Raw genomic sequence first — 19,532 nt, 5'->3', positions numbered from 1 at the left:
TCTGCTCTTCTGGTCTGTTTGCCCTTCAGCCAATACTTCACTGTCTTAAATTGTGTTGCTTTGTCATAAGTCTTGGTAACTGGTAGTGTTACCTTCAATAGGTAGTTTTTCAACATTTGTTCTTAAGATTGTTTTAGCTATTCTTGGTTGTTTGCACTTTCTTATAAATTTTAAAATAAGCTTTCTATTTCTCAAGAAAAAACATGTTGAAATTTATGTTGGAATTCCATTGAATTTATAGATCTATTTGGGAAATATTAACATTTTTACAATAGTCTTTTAAGCCATGAACATATTATAATCACTCATTTATTTATATCATCTTTAATTTATTAATGCTATATAATTTTCGGCATAGAAATCTTGTTAACTTTTGTTATATTTATTTCTAGATTTTTAATATATTTTTGATGTTGTTGCAAATGGCACATTTTTAAAAATATTTATTTTCTGCTTTTTGTGAGTATAAAATGCAGCTGGAGTTTTGTATTGACCATGTATTCAGTAGCCTTGCCAAATTCACTTACTGATTTTAATATTTATTATGTTTTCTTACTTTTTCACCCATTCTAGTAACTGGGCAAGTTGACTAGCTCCTATCCAATTACAGACACATCCAACATGCTCTGTCAGAAGCCGGCCAGAGGAGTGCACACTAACTGTTCAAAATGTCATTCCTTTAAAAAGCTTATGAAATTTCTCTGTTTTTAGGTTATTAACCTAACTTGATTTGTGGATTTTATCCCTGGGCAGAAACTGCTTAAGGAAAACAGAATCTATGGAAATAAAATTATACTAACTACTACCTGTCAGTACACTCAGTGAGATCAATTGAATCTCAGACACATACGTCACTTCAATTATATCACCAGGGAGGAACGTCATGCTATGTGGTTTTAGCCAATGGTTAAAGACATTTTAGAACAATTTTGTTTTGAGCTATGTGGCAGAAAAATATTTATAATTGGAAGAAGGGGCAGAGAGACACAAATAGTTTCAAGTTACTGATTTTTCCTAAATCACAAAACAATACACTACTTAAAAATACACCACTTAAAAAATGACAATGATTTTACTAGTTGATTGCTGTCAAAAGAGGACAAAATTAACTCAGATGCAGCCATAAGAAACCAAGTTTGCCTACCTGTATGTATGTATGTATGTATGTATATATGTATTTTATTTTTTTAATGTTTATTTATTTTAGAGGTGGGGGGGAGGGAAGGAGGAGAGAGAACACAAGTGGGAGAGGGGCAGAGAGAGAGGGAGACACAGAATCTGAAGCAGGCTCCAGGCTCCAAGCTGTCAGCACAGAGCCCAGCGTGGGGCTCAAACTCAGGAACGGTGAGCTGAAGTTGGACACTGAACCAACAGAGCCACCCAGGCACTCCACCCTACCTGTATTCAAAATGTGATAAAGTACTGAAGAAAATGTACATTTTATTTATTTATTTATTTATTTATTTATTTATTTATTTATTTAATGTTTGTTTATTTCTGAGACAGAGACAGAGCATGAGTGGGGGAGGGGCGGAGAGAGCAGGAGACAAAATCATAAGCAGGCTCCAGGCTCTGAGCTGTCAGCACAGACCCCGACACAGGGCTCGAACTCGCAACCTTTGAGATCATGACCTGAGCTGAAGTTGGTCGCTCAACCGACTGAGTCACCCAGGTGCCCTGAAAATGTACATTTTAAAAAAATATTTATTTTATTTTGGATGAGATAAATATCCCCTTAGCAATATTAGTTTTTGCTGTATACCAAACCATTCCCAAACTTAGTAGATTAAACCAAACATCCCTTTATTTATCTTGCAGTGCTCTGCGTCAGCATTCTAGGCTGAGCTCAGGTAGGCGGCTCTGCTCTTATGGGCCATACTTGGCTCATCTTTCCTGAAATTGCTTATGAGTCTGGGGTCAGCTGCCAGGTCCTCTGGGGAATGACTGTTCCCCAGATGCTCAGATGGTAGCTCATCTCTGTTCCACATGGTCTCTTCATCCTCTGCTGGGCCACCTTGGCCTTGATCAAACAGTGGTGGTGACAGGGGACCCAATATCAGCAAGTGGAAGGAAGCACAAGAGCTACTTCCTCAGGTTTTCTGGGCTACTTGAGATTCAGGGTCAGAATGTGCACAATGTCATTTCTGACCTATTCTGTTGGCCAAGGCAAGTGGCAGGAATGACTAGAGGAGGAACAGATTCCTTTATTAGAGAGACTGAGTAAGGTGGCATTTTCTTGGTTACCTGCTATATCTCTTGTCCAACAAACTGTAGTGCTCTATAATGTATTTTCACATTATAGGTTAAATAGGTTAAATACTAGCAGTTTCAAGTTTAGGTAACTAATAAGAAAAAAAAATAAGGAATTAAATGCCTGCATGTTGGGGTGTTAAAGGCCTTGCTATAATAATGGAAGAAATCCTGGAGTGAAAACCTGAGGGATGAAATGGACAAGATAGCTGAGACCGAAAAGCTAATTTGGGAAACTAGCCAGTAACTGACTCACAGTAGGACCTAGCTTCTAAATCCTGAAATAAAGGATTTTTGAATTATTGGAATGGCTGTGTTTTCTAATAGTGTGAATGCAGTGTACTATTGGATATTAGTATCACTGTTAATATTACAAGGTTTAAAAGGGTCAAAACAAGACTTTGACGTACCAAACTTTAGAAACTTTTTTTTTTTTTAAGTGTGGGTAGAAAGCCTTTCCGGAATCACAGATTCAAAAGTGTGACTACAGAGATCTAGTGTGCCTACTGTCCCTTTGTACATGAAAGCAGATTTTTTTTCTAGATTTCAGGAATGCAAATGAGAACTAACATCAGGTACTTTACTTTTCAAGTAAAAAATTTAAAGTGTGTTAAAGTGAGCCCCACCATGAAGAAAATTCATTTGGTTTTCCAGGGCCTGTTGCTATCTAGGAACAGAGAGCAGTGACTCAAAACAATGAAAAGCAACACATTATTTCTGGTTGTTTTAAACAGAATTGGGAAAGGGACAGTGCCACAGGGTCCTTGAAAAGTGAAATGGGCAAAAGACTTCACAGCAGAGTACAATGGCAATGCCCACATAAATAGAGTGGAAGGTTCTGCAGAAACTTGGAGCTGGGTGGGCCGGGGGGGGGGGGTGGCGGTGGAGGGTGAGGGAGAACTGCATTTTTAAAACCATTGGCACACAGCCACTGGAGAAGCCATCTAAATACAATTCAGACCATGTCACTCCATAACATAAAGCCCACCAGTGTCTTCCCATTGCATTTCAAATGCAATCTGGTGTCTGCAGTGTGGCCTCCAGGTCCTGTGCAGTCTGGACCCAGTTTGCTTTCCCAGCCTACCACACACTGCCTGCCTCACTGGGCCCCAGTCTCTGCCCTGGACAGTCTGATCCCTTAACCTGGAAAGCTCTTACTTTTTCTACCTCCTTGCCCCGAATGTATCAGGGAACTTGTTGTCCTGTGCATTGTTATGTCTCTGTACCTGTCGCCATGCCTGGTATTCAGAAATATTTGTGGAGCAGAAGAATGAAGGAATTCATTTTTAAAACAAAAACACAGTTGATGTGTAAAAGTTATTCTAGCTTAGGATAGATGGCTTACAATTATAAAACAAGGACATTGTATGAACCTCTCAAAAACAGTGTCTTTTCTCCTCTGTGTTACATCATGTTGACATCAGCTGTCACATCGAGCCTTTAACATTTGGTTATTACAACAAGTGTTTGACTCCAGAAGGGCGTTCCTGGACAAATGAGTAAAAGCTCTCTTTTTTTATCCATTGCCACCTGAAGTGTATGTGAAAATAATCCACACTGTGGAACATCTAGAACAATGGAACTCCAATGACTTGTTTGACCTGGGAGAGAATCATAGAACTTTTATTTGTTTGTTTTTTATCTCACTTAAAAAATGTCTAATTTTGTGTCTTTGATAATATATGTGGTTCATTAGTAATATAGTAGCTATATATAATATGTTAAATACATATTTTTCACATGCATTTTTAAACATGCACTATATTTGTGTATGGCCTGTGTGTACCATATTTATGTGTGGAATGTATACATCAATATAAAGTGATAAGTTTGAAAATGATGAAGTTTTTTCAAGCTTATTTATTTATTTTGAGAGAAAGAAACAGAGAGCAAGCAGGGGATGGGCGGAGAGAGGGAGAGACAGAATCCCAAGCAGGCTCTATGCTATCAAAGCAGAGCCCTATACAGGGGTCGAACTCACAAACTGTGAGATCATGACCTGAGCTGAGGTCAAGAGTGGGACGCTTAAGCGACTGAGCCACGAAGCACCCCAAAAATGATGAAGATTTATGCTGTGAATAGTTTGACCCTAATGACAGTGCCGTGGGAGAAAGTAACCACCTTTTCTAAAAGCTTAGGTTTGCAAAAGATTTTTACAAGGTGATACGATAACACATCATGGTTAAATCTATGATTTAAAAAATATTAAAGGAAACATATTAAAGAATAGGGCCAGCCTAGTAAGTTTGTGAAGGAAACATCATAGGACATATCACAAAAGGTAGAGAGACTCCTTAAAGGATGGCATTTTAATTTGGGGCTTGATCCCCCAGCACTCGCCTGCCAGCACCATTGCCTGTTCGCTCCCCTGACTTGGGTCTGCTCATATTAGTACCTGGCTACTTTCCTACTTTGGAATATAAAAATCTACGTGCCAGAAGGTTTCTGTGATGATGCCTAAACCTAGCGGAGAAGTTTGGTTGTTGTTATTTGACATTTTCTTTTCTTTAGTCACGTGAGCCACTCATTTAAGATTATATAGTCAGTATCCGGAAAGTTTGGTAGTGAGGAAGTTATTACATCCAGTTTGCAAGTAGGCTTTGAATGACTTTAAACTCTTTTTTCTGATATAGGTACTGTGTATTTTTTTTTCTTTGAGGATTTTATAGAAATGTAATAAAAACGACAGTATTTTACAAAAGCCTTTTTCCAGAGGTCTTGAATATATTTTTTTTTTCAACGTTTATTTATTTTTGGGACAGAGAGAGACAGAGCATGAACGGGGGAGGGGCAGAGAGAGAGGGAGACACAGAATCGGAAACAGGCTCCAGGCTCTGAGCCATCAGCCCAGAGCCCGACACGGGGCTCGAACTCACGGACCGCGAGATCGTGACCTGGCTGAAGTCGGACGCTTAATCGACTGCGCCACCCAGGCGCCCCTTGAATATATTTTCTAAAAGGGTGACTATGGGAAAAATTTTTTTTTTCATTGCCCGTCTGACACATCTTGGTATGGGAAATGCATAGTGCTTTTATTGCTGCAGGAAATTTTTGTATTTTATTATCAAATCACTTTATAATTCCAACTGCTTTTGAAAAATAGCCATTGTATGTCTTCATTTCTTCTTTCAATATGGCCATGTTGCCCTAAGCAACTTTATAGTAAAGAGCACTCAGGCCAGTATCTTTCTGCTTGGATAACTGTCCTGTATAACTCTGTGACTTCATTATCTAATACATTCTTATTTATTTCCAATTAGTCAAAATGTATCCTTGGTAAAATTTAAATAAAAGAGAAAACCCCATAAAAAAGAACTTGATGGTAATATACAAAATAGATATGCTTTTGGTGATACAAACATGTGCCTGCATGTCATTAATTCAATTACTAACTTGTGAGAATATTTGAAAATCCATTTCTGGTTAATCATTTCTGTTTCTAAACACACCTGTAAACTGTTTGACTCTAAGATACTTAAATACACAATAATGGGTTATTGAGTTAAAGATTGACCTTTTGGAGAATTTTTGACTCACGGTGTAAACTTTAGTTTGTGAATTATTTATCCATCTAGGACAATGACTGTCAAGTATTTTATCCAGTGTGATTCTCTCATCCTTTCTTCCTATACACCCTTTCTAAAGCTTTCTTCCTTCTTCATTAGAGTGAATCCTTATATTGTCTGTCTTCCAATTAAAGGAGAGGCTTTTTCTTTATGTTGCTCATTTTAGAATTAATCATGGCTTCATCTAAGCTAGGGTCTCCATTATATAAGTCAGAGATGATAGAAGCAGCATGCTATATGAGATATAAAATTGGCCTGGGTTCTGAACCCTCCTCTGAGACTAACCAGAAGTATATTCTGAGGTTATTAATTCAATTATGTTCTTTCACTTCATTCATTGTCTGCTAATAGAAGGATTGCCCAAGATTACCTGTAATTTTTTTGTGATTTTTATCAATTTATGGTTCCATTCAAGGAGACTCATAGATGTGAAGAAGGTACTAACAATGAAGAAGAATGTTATATAACTGAATACAATAAATGTGCAAGTGAGGAGGAGAGTGTATATGGAATATCTCTGATTAATATTTGTCCTGTCTACCTTTCTTTAGGTTATGTTTCTATTTGTTTTAATAACCATATATGTGGGTTCTCTACAGAGAATTGAATTCTTCTACTGTGTGTGTTGTTCAGAGATTTTCAAAGAGACACCAGCCTAAGTCATGAGGTCAATATTGGGAAAATGAAGAGAATATTCCTTAATTCCACATTCTCCAGCCATTCATGGTGACCTCTCTCTTTCTGTTGCTGGCAGTGATTTGAAAGAACATTCCTTAGAACTGGATATTTCTATCCTGGGACTGTTCCCTCAGAGAAGAGCTGAGCTCCCAGCATGAGAAATGGGAACCATGTCTATTCACTGACAGACATCAGTGCAACAATGTCTGCTCCATTTAACAGATTCATTCTTTTAATTGGTGACAATATTTATGTCACCTAAGCCTGTGAACTGAACTTCCCACAAGGCAAGCCAATTTCAATTCTAGCTCAGGACAAAAAGGGAAATTTGGGAGTCATCCATAGTGTTTTGACTGCCATGCCCAGAGATTCAAATCTGTTTTGAGTTTATATACTAAAACTGCACTGAAAACACCTCCGATTATTGGGTTTAGAAAACAGTGTAATAGAAACAGGTCTTGAAAATTCCTGAACATTTTTTTTTATTCCTCAACATTAATGAACTATTCTTGGACAGTGTTTCCAAATGTTGACACTGTTGACATTTTGGGCAGTTAATTCTTGACGGTACGGGAGGGAGTATACTGTGCCTTCTGAGATATTTAGTAGCATCCCTGTCCTCAACCTCTTATATGTCATTAGCTCCCTTTATGTTGTGACAACAAAAAATCTCTCCAGACATTACCAAATGTCCCTGGGGAGGTGGCAAAATCATTCTCAATTGTGAGCTACTGGTCTAGAGCTTTGATCATTCTGAGCATGGAATTATAGTCCTAGCACCTGTGAGTAGGCAAAAATCGGTTCTCATTGAGCTCTAGTATGGAAGGAGTTAACAACAATTAAAAGGCCCTTCATTTTGCTTTTAAAATACTTTCAAGAAAAAAAAAAGTAATCAGTGCTAAAGGGAATGATAATTTCCCAACAAATGTAAAAATTTATTTTTCACAGTAAATAAATAAAATGTATCATGTATTGCTGGATTTCTTTTCCACTATGTGTTGATGGAAATAAATAAAATGAACATAATAATGATTAATGCCTTATTACCCATAATGTATTTTAAAAACTAAGTGCATTTTAAACAAGAAATATTTTATATGTGTGAAAGAAGAACACCCTTTTCGATTTTAAGGTAATGAAAATCAGGTATAGTGAGTTAGGAATGATGGTTTCACGTCCATTTAAAGGTGCCCAAAGATTAATATAATAGAATCTGTTGTATTATTTGGGCAAGAAGTGGCTGGATTGAGTATCTATCTACACTTTGTGAGATTAATCAGTTACTTACTTTTAATATATGTTTCTGGAAGAATGCAACAGATAACAGAGTCCCGATAGCAAGCTGAATAGACTTGTATTTGAACTTTTCCATTGCCAGTTTCCACCAGCATCACATAAAACTAGATAGAAGTAATTACATTCAATAATCATTTAAAGAAATGACTTGCTTTTTCTAAAACTCTCCTCCATTTCAAATCATAATTATAGTTCCATTTGTAGAGGTAAAATAGGCACGGACATAAGGTGTTTTGTTTTGTTTTTTTCCTTCATTATCTGTTTTTTTTTTCCTCATGGCATACTTCACTTTTACTTCTTGAAAGAGAAAAACATAATCAAAGTTAATAATGTCTTTTTGTCATTAATGAAAGTAACTATGTTTGCTTCAAATGTAAAGTTTTGACATTTTGTAGAGATGTTATTGATAGTGATTTAGAAAGTGAATCATACTATATTAAGCTCAGATAATTGGCTTGTCTCTGTATGTATTAAAACTAAGCATGTAGAGAGCCTTTTATAGTATCCATATTGATAGGTATCATTTTACTCTTCAGATATTCTTATAATTCAGTTGATTCTTTCAAAGAATTACTGTTTGCTTACTTAGAGTTCCTTGGTGTCTTCATAGCCTACTCCAAAAATACGATGATTGAATTATTATTTTGTATTTATATGTGATAACTCATGAAATCTCCCACCCACCCCCAACTTATTTCCATGTAAGCATGTTTAGGACCAAAATTTGAAAAAAAAATAGAGTTTTTGATATGATGTGCCATTATGTGAAAGAGTATCATTTTAAGAAGATTTGAGTTTCACTCATAAAAATAATTCCTAATATCCTTTAGATTTGAGTGTTTTATCTGGCATGGATTGGATATACAGTTATTTTATCAGTGTGTTATTTAACTTAATAGCCTTTATCCACTGTTCTCCGTTTTCTCAGCAGCGGTTTTCATAATGGGCATTGAGGCTTTTGGTGCTGCATGTATTAAAGAATGTTTTCCATATTCCTCACTGATATTAATTAATCGGATGTAGCCATTTCATAACAACTATACAAATCATTTCCCATGATGTGCAGAAGTATGCTGGTCTTTCCTGTTTATGAGATGTGGCACGTTTTTGCTGTCAGAAGCTCCCATTTCTATTACATGAAAGAAGGACTTTCACTAGTGGGAAAAAAAAAAAAAAACTTTTCTAGCTATGATATGAAACACAAATGCCTCTTTTTAATAATAAAATTTCTGTTTGGACATTTTCCAGTTATACACTTAACCCACTTACTGATCCTTCCTTTACATTCCATGGAGTCATTAAAAAAAAAAAAAAAAAAAGATGAGGCACCTGGGTGGCTGAGTCAGTTAAGCATCTGACTCTTGATTTCAGCTCAGGTCATGATCTCATGCTTTGTGAATTCGAGCCCCACGTCAGGCTCAGAGCTGAGCATGGAGCCTGCTTGGGATTCTCTCTCTCCTTCTCTCTCTCTGCCCCTCCCCTGCTCTCGCTCACTTGCTCTCTTAAAATAAATAAGCTTAAGTTTATTTATTTATTTATTGATTGATTGATTGATTGATTTTGCCAGGGGATGGGATAGCCACGGAGAAGTGTTTGGCCCAGAGGTTAAGTAGGTTTCCTCATATAACACAATGAATCTTTAGAGTCTGATTATGAGGAAGCCAAGACTACAAGGACTAAGGGTTCCCAACTCACTGTTTTCATCTCCAGCCCTAAAATCCATGCCTCATTTACAGCCATGGTGTTCAGGCTGTTGAAGCAAGTAACCATAGTCTGTGCTGTCCAAGAGGGCAGCCACTAGCCACATGCGGCCATTTAAGCTTAAATTAAACTTAAATACAATAAAATGTTTATTTCCCTTGTTTCACTAGCTCCATTTAAAGTAGCCAATTATGAGTGCAGATAAGGAACATTTCTATTCTGTAGAAAGTTTTATTGGATAGCGCTGGAGGATTCTTGTCCTATCTCGTGATAAAATATTTAGAGGGCTATCTCCTCGTGGAAAATCCTCACAAATAAGTGAAATGTTGAAAGTGTATTTATTTATTTATTTTTTTATTTTTTTATTTTTTTTCGTGTCCTTGTGTTGTAGCTGTGCACTGAGGACAGGGAGTTTTCTGATGGCCTTCAGGGGCCTCTGTCAGCTTGCTGTAAACTCCAGACTCCCCAACTCCTAGCTTCAGCCACAGCAGCCCCTGCTTATGTCTGTTTTACAAATTGGGGTTTCCTGGTAGCACATGTTGTGCACAAATGGTTGCTTCTCTTAAATGATCGGAAGCCTGTCTAGTCGATTTAGAGAGAGTGGACTGGTTTGGAAGGTTGGTAGAAAGAAGTCACAACATTTTGGGACTTCCTCCTTACTACACCATCCCCCTAACTTAATAGATATCTATATAAAGAAATGCTCAGTTAAGTATCATTACAATATTACTGTTTCTTAGAGTCTGGAATTGAGAGCATGGTGTTGTTAGATAAGAAAAAGGCAAAATTATAAAAATGGGATATAAACAATGATCTCTGATTTGCTAGTGACAGCAGGGTTTTTTTGTTGTTTGTATTTTTAAGTTCTATGGACATTTTTTTTTTTTAATGAAAAATTCTTTCCCTTTCTCTCACTCTTCTCAGAATGATTTGATTCTTTAACTGCCTTCTGGATGACCTATTAATTTTTAAAAATTATTTTTAAAGTGATGAACTCACAGAATTCAGTAGGATATGTTTCATTCAGTTAATTGCAGTTTTTCTTCTGGCCACCAGAATCTCCTCCATTTAGCTGAAGGGAGCCTCATCACCTTGGCTCCCTTTTTTGGATATGACCTAGTAGTTCCCGAAAGTCTCATTACTTCCTGGTAGGACAAGATGTTGCACACTCATTTTGCATATTTCCTACATAAAACTGACAATCATTCATTTTCCTAGGGAAATCGGGATTCTAATTTTAAGGAAAGAAAAGTTCCATTATGCCTTTTTTTCTGTTACGTTAACACAATCTACAGAAACACATACCACAATTCAGAAAGCTGGGAAAAATCCTTCAGCATGAATATTAGTTTGAATATGAATATACTTATTACAGGAAAGGGTTACAATGTTAAATTGAAGATAAGGAGTTGAGTAGATGGCAGCTTATGTGATCACTTGAAACAGTGATTTGTTGAGGCTTTTAGGCAAGTGTACTTTTTGTTATTCCATTTCAAATTATATTGTGCATCTCTGAACTGTTAGCTTCTGAGGTCATGCAATGTACAGAAACACAAAAGTAGTATTTGGCTAATTGAAAAATCAACAACATTATAGTTCCTTAATAGGATCTTTGTCCTGCAAGCAATAAGAAACCAGAGCGTTTTAGGGGCGCCTGGGTGGCGCAGTCGGTTAAGCGTCTGACTTCAGCCAGGTCACGATCTCGCGGTCCGTGAGTTCGAGCCCCGCGTCGGGCTCTGGGCTGATGGCTCAGAGCCTGGAGCCTGTTTCCGATTCTGTGTCTCCCTCTCTCTCTGCCCCTCCCCCGTTCATGCTCTGTCTCTCTCTGTCCCAAAAATAAATAAACGTTGAAAAAAAAAAATTAAAAAAAAAAAAAAAGAAACCAGAGAGTTTTAAATGTGTGTGTGTGTGTGTGTGTGTGTGTGTGTGTGTGTGTGTATCTTTCATTTTACCTGCATGGCTCAGTTTTATTGGCTTGTCCCAGTGAAGGAAAGGCACAAAGGACAAGGCATATAAAAATCAGAGTTAGCCTCTGCTGAGGGCTATTGAACACACTCACAGTAATTTGTGATGTAAGCTAAACCATGGTGCTTTTAATATCCCTGAACCCCTTTTCCTGTTCTTTTTGTTGCAAAGTGCTTGGCAACCCTTTCTCTAGGCTAATGGAAACTACTTGTAATATTCATTCATCCTCATTATTTTCGCTGTCAGTGTTTCCTTTAAAAATCCGTTTCCCATTTTTGTTCTAAAATTTAAATTCCACGTTACTGATATGCAAGCCAGCATTTCCTTTTTGGCAAAGTTTCCAAGTAATAAACAAGATATGGAGTGGAGATTAGCTGGAATGAACATCTCGAATAGGTTTTATCTTCACACCTCTGCTCCTTTTGTCGAATCAGGCCAAGGACATAGCTCATTTAAGTATAAATATGTATGCGCTTCAGCTGCATTCATTCCTAGATCCTATCACTGTTTTAAGTCCAGAGGTAACATTTGTAGGCTCATTTGGAAGAATTTGGTCTTCTTATGCCACTTCGGTCAGGCAGAGGAAAAAGCCAAATCACTTCTTCCCTGAGAGAGCATTTCATACATCTCCATCTCTGTGATCGCACCGAGTCATTATGTAGCAGTTGGCTCTGATACGCTTGCACAGACACAAATTGAGTCCGACAGGACTGATGTCTCCTGGACTTTGCTATCATTTGAAATGCTGGCATGAGGATGGGGACAGAGAGAGGGGGAAGGGAGGAGAGCTGATTCTTTCAGCACTTTTCCTATGAAGTTTGGAGAATTTTAGCATTTGATAGCTGTGAACTGCCTAATAAGTTGTTTTCCTGATGAGACTGATAACAGTAACAGATTTGGAACAGCTGGCTAGCTTTTGGTTTCAAGTAGATGTGTTTCAATGTATAACTTACCGCTTTATGCCACCCGCAAATCTGTTAAAAATAAAAAGGGTTACCTAGTGGATTGGTAATTAGAATGATCTCCCAGTCTTTCTTTTAGTTTTATCTTTCCTTCATTTAAACCACTCATGCATAGTAATGAACAAGATAAGATCTTTTTAAATTTTTTTTATTCTCAGTCTCAAGCTCAGTTTCAGAAAAGACACACTGTAGTATCTGCACTACAGTACTTTCAAAAGTACAAGTCATTTTAGTGGATTAGGTTATTTCTGGATAGCTCTAGAATTTCCTGTCAAGAATTTTGTATGTGTTTCAAGTATTCCAATATACAAAACTTAAAGGTATACTGTTTCATTTGGCAAACACATTCTGATTGTCATGCTCAAGTTCTCACAATGATAGAGGAAGCAGTAGCATTCATTACTCTCTCCATATTGAAAGGCTACTGTGTATAAGATGCTGTGCCTGGGGCGCCTGGGTGGCTCAGTTGATTAAGTGTCCGACTCTTGATTTCGGCTCAAGTTATGATCTCACGTTTTTGGAGACTGAGCCTGTGCTGACAGCACTCTCCCTTTCTCTCTGCCCCCCTCCCCACTGCTCTCTCTCATCTCTCTCCCTCAAATAAATAAGCTTTAAAAACAAGCAAAAAACACTTCAAGATGTGTGCTAGATTTGTTGAAGGTTCCTATAAGAACAATTATTTATCACCTGAAGAGTCATACTTCAAATTATTGCTTGGACCTAATCATTGCCTTCTCTTCTTTCCAGTTACCGCCAGGACCACCATAGCTGTGTGGTCTGTGTTTCTTCTCACCTGGGACTCTTGCTCTGCTAATATTTCCACATGTACATGTCAGTTTATCTTCCCAAAGCCTATTTCCTTGTTCTTCTGCTCTAAAACATTAAGTAGTTTTATTTGTGGTTTGCTGAATAATTGGCTGGTTGACTGAGATTGACATTCAAGGCTCACTGTGACCTTTTCTTTTTTCTTTTTCTTTTTCTTTTGTGTTTTTTTTTTTTAATCCTGAGCCATTTTCTTTTGCCTCCTCTCCTTCTGATTTCCTAATGAGTTATCACGCCAGGCCAGTGGTCTCAATGTTGTCCCTGTACCAGCTGCATCAGGAACTTGTTAGAAATGTAAATTCTGGGACCCCATCACAGACCTAGTGAACTACAGACTCTGGGGGTGGCGACCAGGTTTCTGTTTTAACAAGCCTTCCAGGAGGTTGTAATGCATATAGATATTTGGGAAGCCCTACTCCAGCCAAACCTGGAGACTCATCTTTTCCAAAGTTCCTTTCCCACTGCCCTGCCTTTAATAGAATTCCTGGAATGCCTTTCCTCTTTTTGGTTAAATCCTGCTTACACTCCTAGGCCTGCTTTGAGATACTGCTTTATCTATGATACCATTCCAGATCCTGTCTTTTATGGCGTTATTTGGTTTTCTTTTCCTGGCACTCATCACTTCTTAACTTATACTAGTCATCAGATGTGACGGTCTTATTTTCTCTACTGAGCTGGAAAGTCACAGAGGACAGAATTTGACTCATTTTTTGTGCTCCATGGCACTGTATACTAAGTGTGCTTGCACCCAGTAGGCTCTCTACAGTTTGCAGTTTATCAGTTTTACATAGGAGATTGAGAAAGCAAAGCTATTGCCCAGAGAACATATACAAATCCTGTTAAAGCAAATAGGCTCATGCTAACTATTGTTTTGACTTACTGAAGCCAAACTAGACTTGAACATTGATGTGTCTTCAGGGAAGAAGCCAAACGTGCTAGTGTAAAAAATTCTAACCTCTCCCATTTAGCTGGAGAAGTTGAATTAGCCCTGTCACTTCACCTCGTGCCAAGAAAGCAGCTTCCACTATTCTGTCAATAATAGACTTTTATCCAGCACGGTGGAGCTTCCCTTAAATCTGTCTCACTGTTTTTTCTTCCACTGATGCATTCACATAGTGTTTCGTAAGAAGTGACAGTTTCTTCTCGCACAGCGTTGCCCAAAAGGTGGCACAAGCAGAGAGTGCCATTCAAGGTGGTTGGCTTTAGGGTAGCCTGACAATGGGCACGAGATGTGCCACAGCTGCCCCATGTTTCGAACCAAGTTATTTCCCTTCTAAAACAAAGGCATCACAGTTACAATGTCTTGGGTGTTTACAATGGATCGTGTCTCGTGGTGTTTGTGATGGAACAAGAGGAAAAGAGTAAAAAATCTAAGCGTCCTTGTGTTTCCTTTCTTTTGTCTTCCTCTCCCCTTACAGGCTCTGAAAGAGTTCCAGCTGAAATTTCTGATCGGACAGACTCGCTGAAGCTTCCGAGGCAGTGATTCCAAACTGCCAGCTCAGGCCGCTGCCAAGCTGCAGGATGGTGCACGTAGCCAGGCCGCTGTTGCTGCTTCTCGCTTTCTTCCTCCGCGCAGATGCTGAGAGTAAGCCATTCTCCCTTCTCCACGGGGCTGTGACTGTAATGAGTGGTTTTGTTGGCAGCTGGCACCAGGCTCAGGGCCTCTGAATACGTTTCCTTAGGAAGTAAATCCTGAGACACTGTGGGATCCTCCTTGGCTACCAGCCAGCCTTTGAAAGAGATTATTGACATGACTTCCTTACCATTTCCTCTCTCTTAATGCCCCTTTTCTTGTGCATCTAACTGCTCCTACTGTCTTTTTTTTTTTTTTTTTTTTTTTTGTCTCACCAACCCTGGTGGCAAAGATACTATGAGCCCAATGACATAACTCAAATCGGGGTTAACCAGTTGGTGGTGCCAATAAGTAAACATCGTTCAGACACATTAGAAATTTCTTTACTTTTGTGGAACTTTCTATGTTTAGAAAAATGCACAATGTCACATTGAGCCCAATTAAACCTCCAAGCCCCTTGTAGCTGTCATAGCAGCTGTTCTAATGTACTGTTTCCGACAGCTGTCGTCGAGTACAGTATTCAAACAAATCAAGCAGAACTGACAACTTTGTGGCTGAGTGAAGGGTGTGGAAGTGTGAGGAGAATTCTGTGGAGTACAGACACCAAAGTTTGCTTTATTGGACTCAATTTATGAAACTGAGATTGTGGTCAATTAGCTTGCCAATTAATGAGAAGATCATATCTCCTTCGTAATTAGGAAATCATTAGGTCTACCTTGTTTACATATGTTTCTTTTCCCATCTGGCCCAGGGTCTTTTGGTAGAGATAGTACTGGAAAAGGCATGCCTCTGGCTTGGGCTCACTGACATGTCTGGTTTCTCAGGAATGGTATGGCTCATGTGAGAGTCGGCCATTCTCTTTGGGAGTCCCCTGGTACTAGGAAAACATATAACATCTGCAGGCATTAACTTTTCCTTCTGCTGACTGTTTCTGTGAGATGAAATTTGATTCATGTTGAGGATGTTTCGAAGACAAGGATCCTGTGTCCTGTTGGCCCCTACCTATTAATTGAATTTTGACAAAAATTTCCTCAATAGCAGCCAATTTCTTTGTTTAAATAGGGACTCTATTTTCTAAAGAGAGCTTTCTAGGACTGAAAGGAATCATGTTAATAACAGGATACATATGGAACATGCATGTTTTAAGCACATTCTCTGGTTAATAATGTATATAGTCTCCTAATTAGCACTTGGGAGTGTTGGTTTAAGGTGAAGCCAAGGAATGTCTAGGACAATGCCAGCAAATAATTAACTGGGAAAAGACCCAAATGAAAGATGCTCTTGTTATTTTAAAGCCATTTATGTCAGAATCTATTTTAAAGTAGTAATCTAAATTTAGTTTATTAAAGAAATCAGGCATATGGCTTTATTTTTCTGTTTTGGCTAGAATGAAAGAGTACGTTGTTTTACAATTGTTAATTTTTGGCAAAAGCATATCAGCACCCTGGGGATCCACTTTAATTTCAGATCGCAGTTAGAGATTTTCATAAAGTTGCTAGAGGTAATTGTCATCTATCCACAGAGTTATCTTTCCAGATAAGTAGAAATGTTCTTCTACTGAGCAGCTATACTTTTGCTTAAATCTCTGGTGGAAAGTGGCAGACAGATGTCAAGTACTCTTAAAATAATGTTAGAGTGGGAGCAGGGGAGGGGCAGAGAGAAAGAGGGAGGGAAACAGAGAATCCCAAGCAGGCTCTGCACTGTCAGCACACAGCCCGATGTGGAGCTTGATCCTCAGAACGGTGAGATCATGACCTGAACCGAAATCAAGAGTCGGACACCTAACCGACTGAGCCACCCAGGCGCCCCTTAAAATAATGTCTTAAAAAACTATCTACACTCCAGATGATCATCACCTACTCCTTACCCTCCTCCTCCCCTTCTCCTTACCCTCCTCCTCCCCTTCTGCTTTTGCATGCCCCTTCACTGCACCTCCTCTACGGTAGCTGTTGAAAAGGAAAACAAGTCCACATTAGCCCCTTTCAGTTAAATTAAGATATTTACCGTGTTGTATGTTTATATGATATCAGCTTTCAATCAAGATGTAACCTGAAAAAGAATACATTCTCTCTCACTCCTCCCATTGCAACTAAAGAAACTTTGTCAAATTAGTTAGTTTTGCCCTTGTCTACTCAGCCTTGATTATTTAGTACCATTTCCCTTTAGCAGATTCATTTAGTGTTGTTGAGTAGGGTAGCATAACCTGAGAGTTTCTGGCGAAAGGGGAAGAATTGGCGATATTTTTTGAGGTATATTTAGAAAGGAAAAAGAGCATCCTGTATTAATCTATTGGAGGATATTTGTTGTATGGGAAAGCACATGGTGGAGCTGGAAATATGACTAGTCACTGAAGGATGTTCAAACAACAATTGGGAAAGTAGGATCTGGATTATAACCTATTAATTTTTTTTAATGTTTATTTGTTTTTGAGAGAGAGACAGAGTGTGAGCAGGGGAGTGGCAGAGAGAGAAGGAGATACAGAATCTGAAGCAGGCTCCAGGCTCCAAGCTGTTGGCACAGAGCCCAATGCAGGGCTCGAACACATGAACTGTGAGACCATGACCTGAACTGAAGTTGGATGCTTAACCTACTGAGCCATTCAGGTGCTCTTGGATTATAACCTACTAAATTGGGTCATTATCTTCTCACAAAACACTGAAAAAACCCAGACATAATGAGCACTGGAGAAAAATTAGATTTTTCCATCATCATCTAAATACAGTATTTCTCAGGCATCCAGCACCTGGGTCACTGGTTTGTTACCCTAGGCTTTCGTTAGCACCTTTAGCCATATTTTGTTTTTCTTTTACCTAACTGTATTTTGTATTTATGCAAGGAATCAGGAGTTCTATTTCAAAATTTAATAGTAGCTTGTCAGAGCCATTTGAGAACTAGGAAATAATTTTTAAAAAAGTGTCCTCCCACTTGAGAAAGAGGACTGTGTAGGGGTGGGGAATGGAAAGAATCCACTCTAGTTTACCATGCTAATTTAATGTGTTCTGCTCACTGCCTTTTGAAATGATTAACTCCAAAGAGCCAAGGAGTCAGGATTTTCATCTGCTGTGTGGAATGTTATAGTAAGCGCTAGGTGTGATGTTGCATTAAGTAGGAGAGCTCTTATGAGCCTTGGTTCAAACCCAGGTTGAAAAATTGTGATAATATCCCTTTAGCAGAAAATTACAGTCTTTGCCATTGCCAATTTAAAATGCCCCACAGATCCCCACTATTATTTTAAAAGGCTAGATGTGTGTATGGCTCTTATTTCTTTTCATCCCTAGGTCTTGAGTGCTTGTAATGGTTCTGCTTGTTGTTTCTTGAAAGTGTGTACACGTGGTAGAGTTGTAGTCTCAGCAGGACTCCTGTTTGAGCGCTAACAGTAGTCCTTCCTCATGTCAGGCCAACCAGGTTTCTGGTTTAGGTGGTGGTCTGACTGACGTTCATTCTGGGTTAGGCAGTGGTCTGGTTGAGGTCAAATTTTGGTTTAAATCTGGTCTCATTGAGGTCAGTTCAGTGATAACTTGCATGCAAATTAAAGGTAAATTTATATTAATGTGGTCCTGGTGTGGGTATTTTTCTTTTGGCTGAGTTTCCATAGTAGTTCGTGGTAGTTTTATGTTAGCTTTAGTTTTCTGTTTACTAGTCATTTTCTGTTTGTTTTTTAACTAGATGCTGGCTATAAACCTGCATGTAGCACCTTCTTTCACCAAATTGGTTTCATGCTAATGAAATCACTGACTGCCTACTGTTGCAGTCTAGACCTGAGTTTACACTTTGACAACTATAATTTGACCTGGATGTTTATTGGATCTTCATTAGAAACATGACTTTTGACAGCTTAATTCCTCAAATGGCTTAGTTCATCCATTTTCTCTTTTTTTTTTTCTTTCACATTTTTCCATCTGAGATGGCAAATAAATCCTCATTTCCCCCCCTTATTGTAGGGAAGCTTCTTGTAGTCCCTGTCTACCCACTATATTCCTGTCTTACATAAAATCAATTAGTGTTTCCCCTTTTTGGTAGTATATCACTATATCCAGTGAAACTTCTTGGTTTCTTTGGCATGGCTAAGAAAGTGAGCTCTAAAGACAGACTCTGGTTTTAAGTTCTGTCTGTTGTTTGTAATCTGGCACATGATACAATGTGCTCTTTGCCTCAGTTTCCCTAACTTTAAGATGTGAATGATGGTGATGATGATAATGATGATGATGATTGTATAGTAGAGAACCTACCCTTGGGTTTTGCGATCGTTGAATGAGTTAATGTAAAACACAGTCAGCAGATGACACATGATAGATTTTTAATAAATGTTAGCTGTTATATCATTATTTCAAAAATATGCAACCAGTATTTTTATTGAGCAGTTTTGTGAGGTAATGTGCTAAACTGCTTTTTTATTTGACCTACAGATTATCAAAATTTTGGTGTTTGATACACCAGGTTTTCTTGAAGCACATTAAAAGTCCTAGCTTGCTTCTCTATAAAGTCCTATACGTAAGAGATTCTTAAAACTCTTGTCCCATTAATTAAACTGAAGATCAAGAGGAAAAATTATGAAGCATATTTAGTCAAGCTAGTCAAGCTTTAAAAAAAAAAAAAAGCTTCACTCTTCGAATTACCGATTTAAATTTGCCTTGGGTCTAATTAATGGAAAGTGTTCCATCCTTCTGTTCTGTTGCTTTTTGTAATGCATTCTTTTTTGAGATGCTCATAGAGAGGAGC

Source organism: Lynx rufus, unplaced genomic scaffold (assembly GCF_022079265.1).
Source record: "Lynx rufus isolate CCGP_SWC_20201006 ecotype Redwood Valley unplaced genomic scaffold, mLynRuf1.p SCAF_10, whole genome shotgun sequence".
Lineage (NCBI taxonomy): Eukaryota > Metazoa > Chordata > Mammalia > Carnivora > Felidae > Lynx > Lynx rufus.
The sequence above is the reverse complement of the archived record's forward strand: the minus strand, read 5'-3'. Positions refer to the sequence as shown.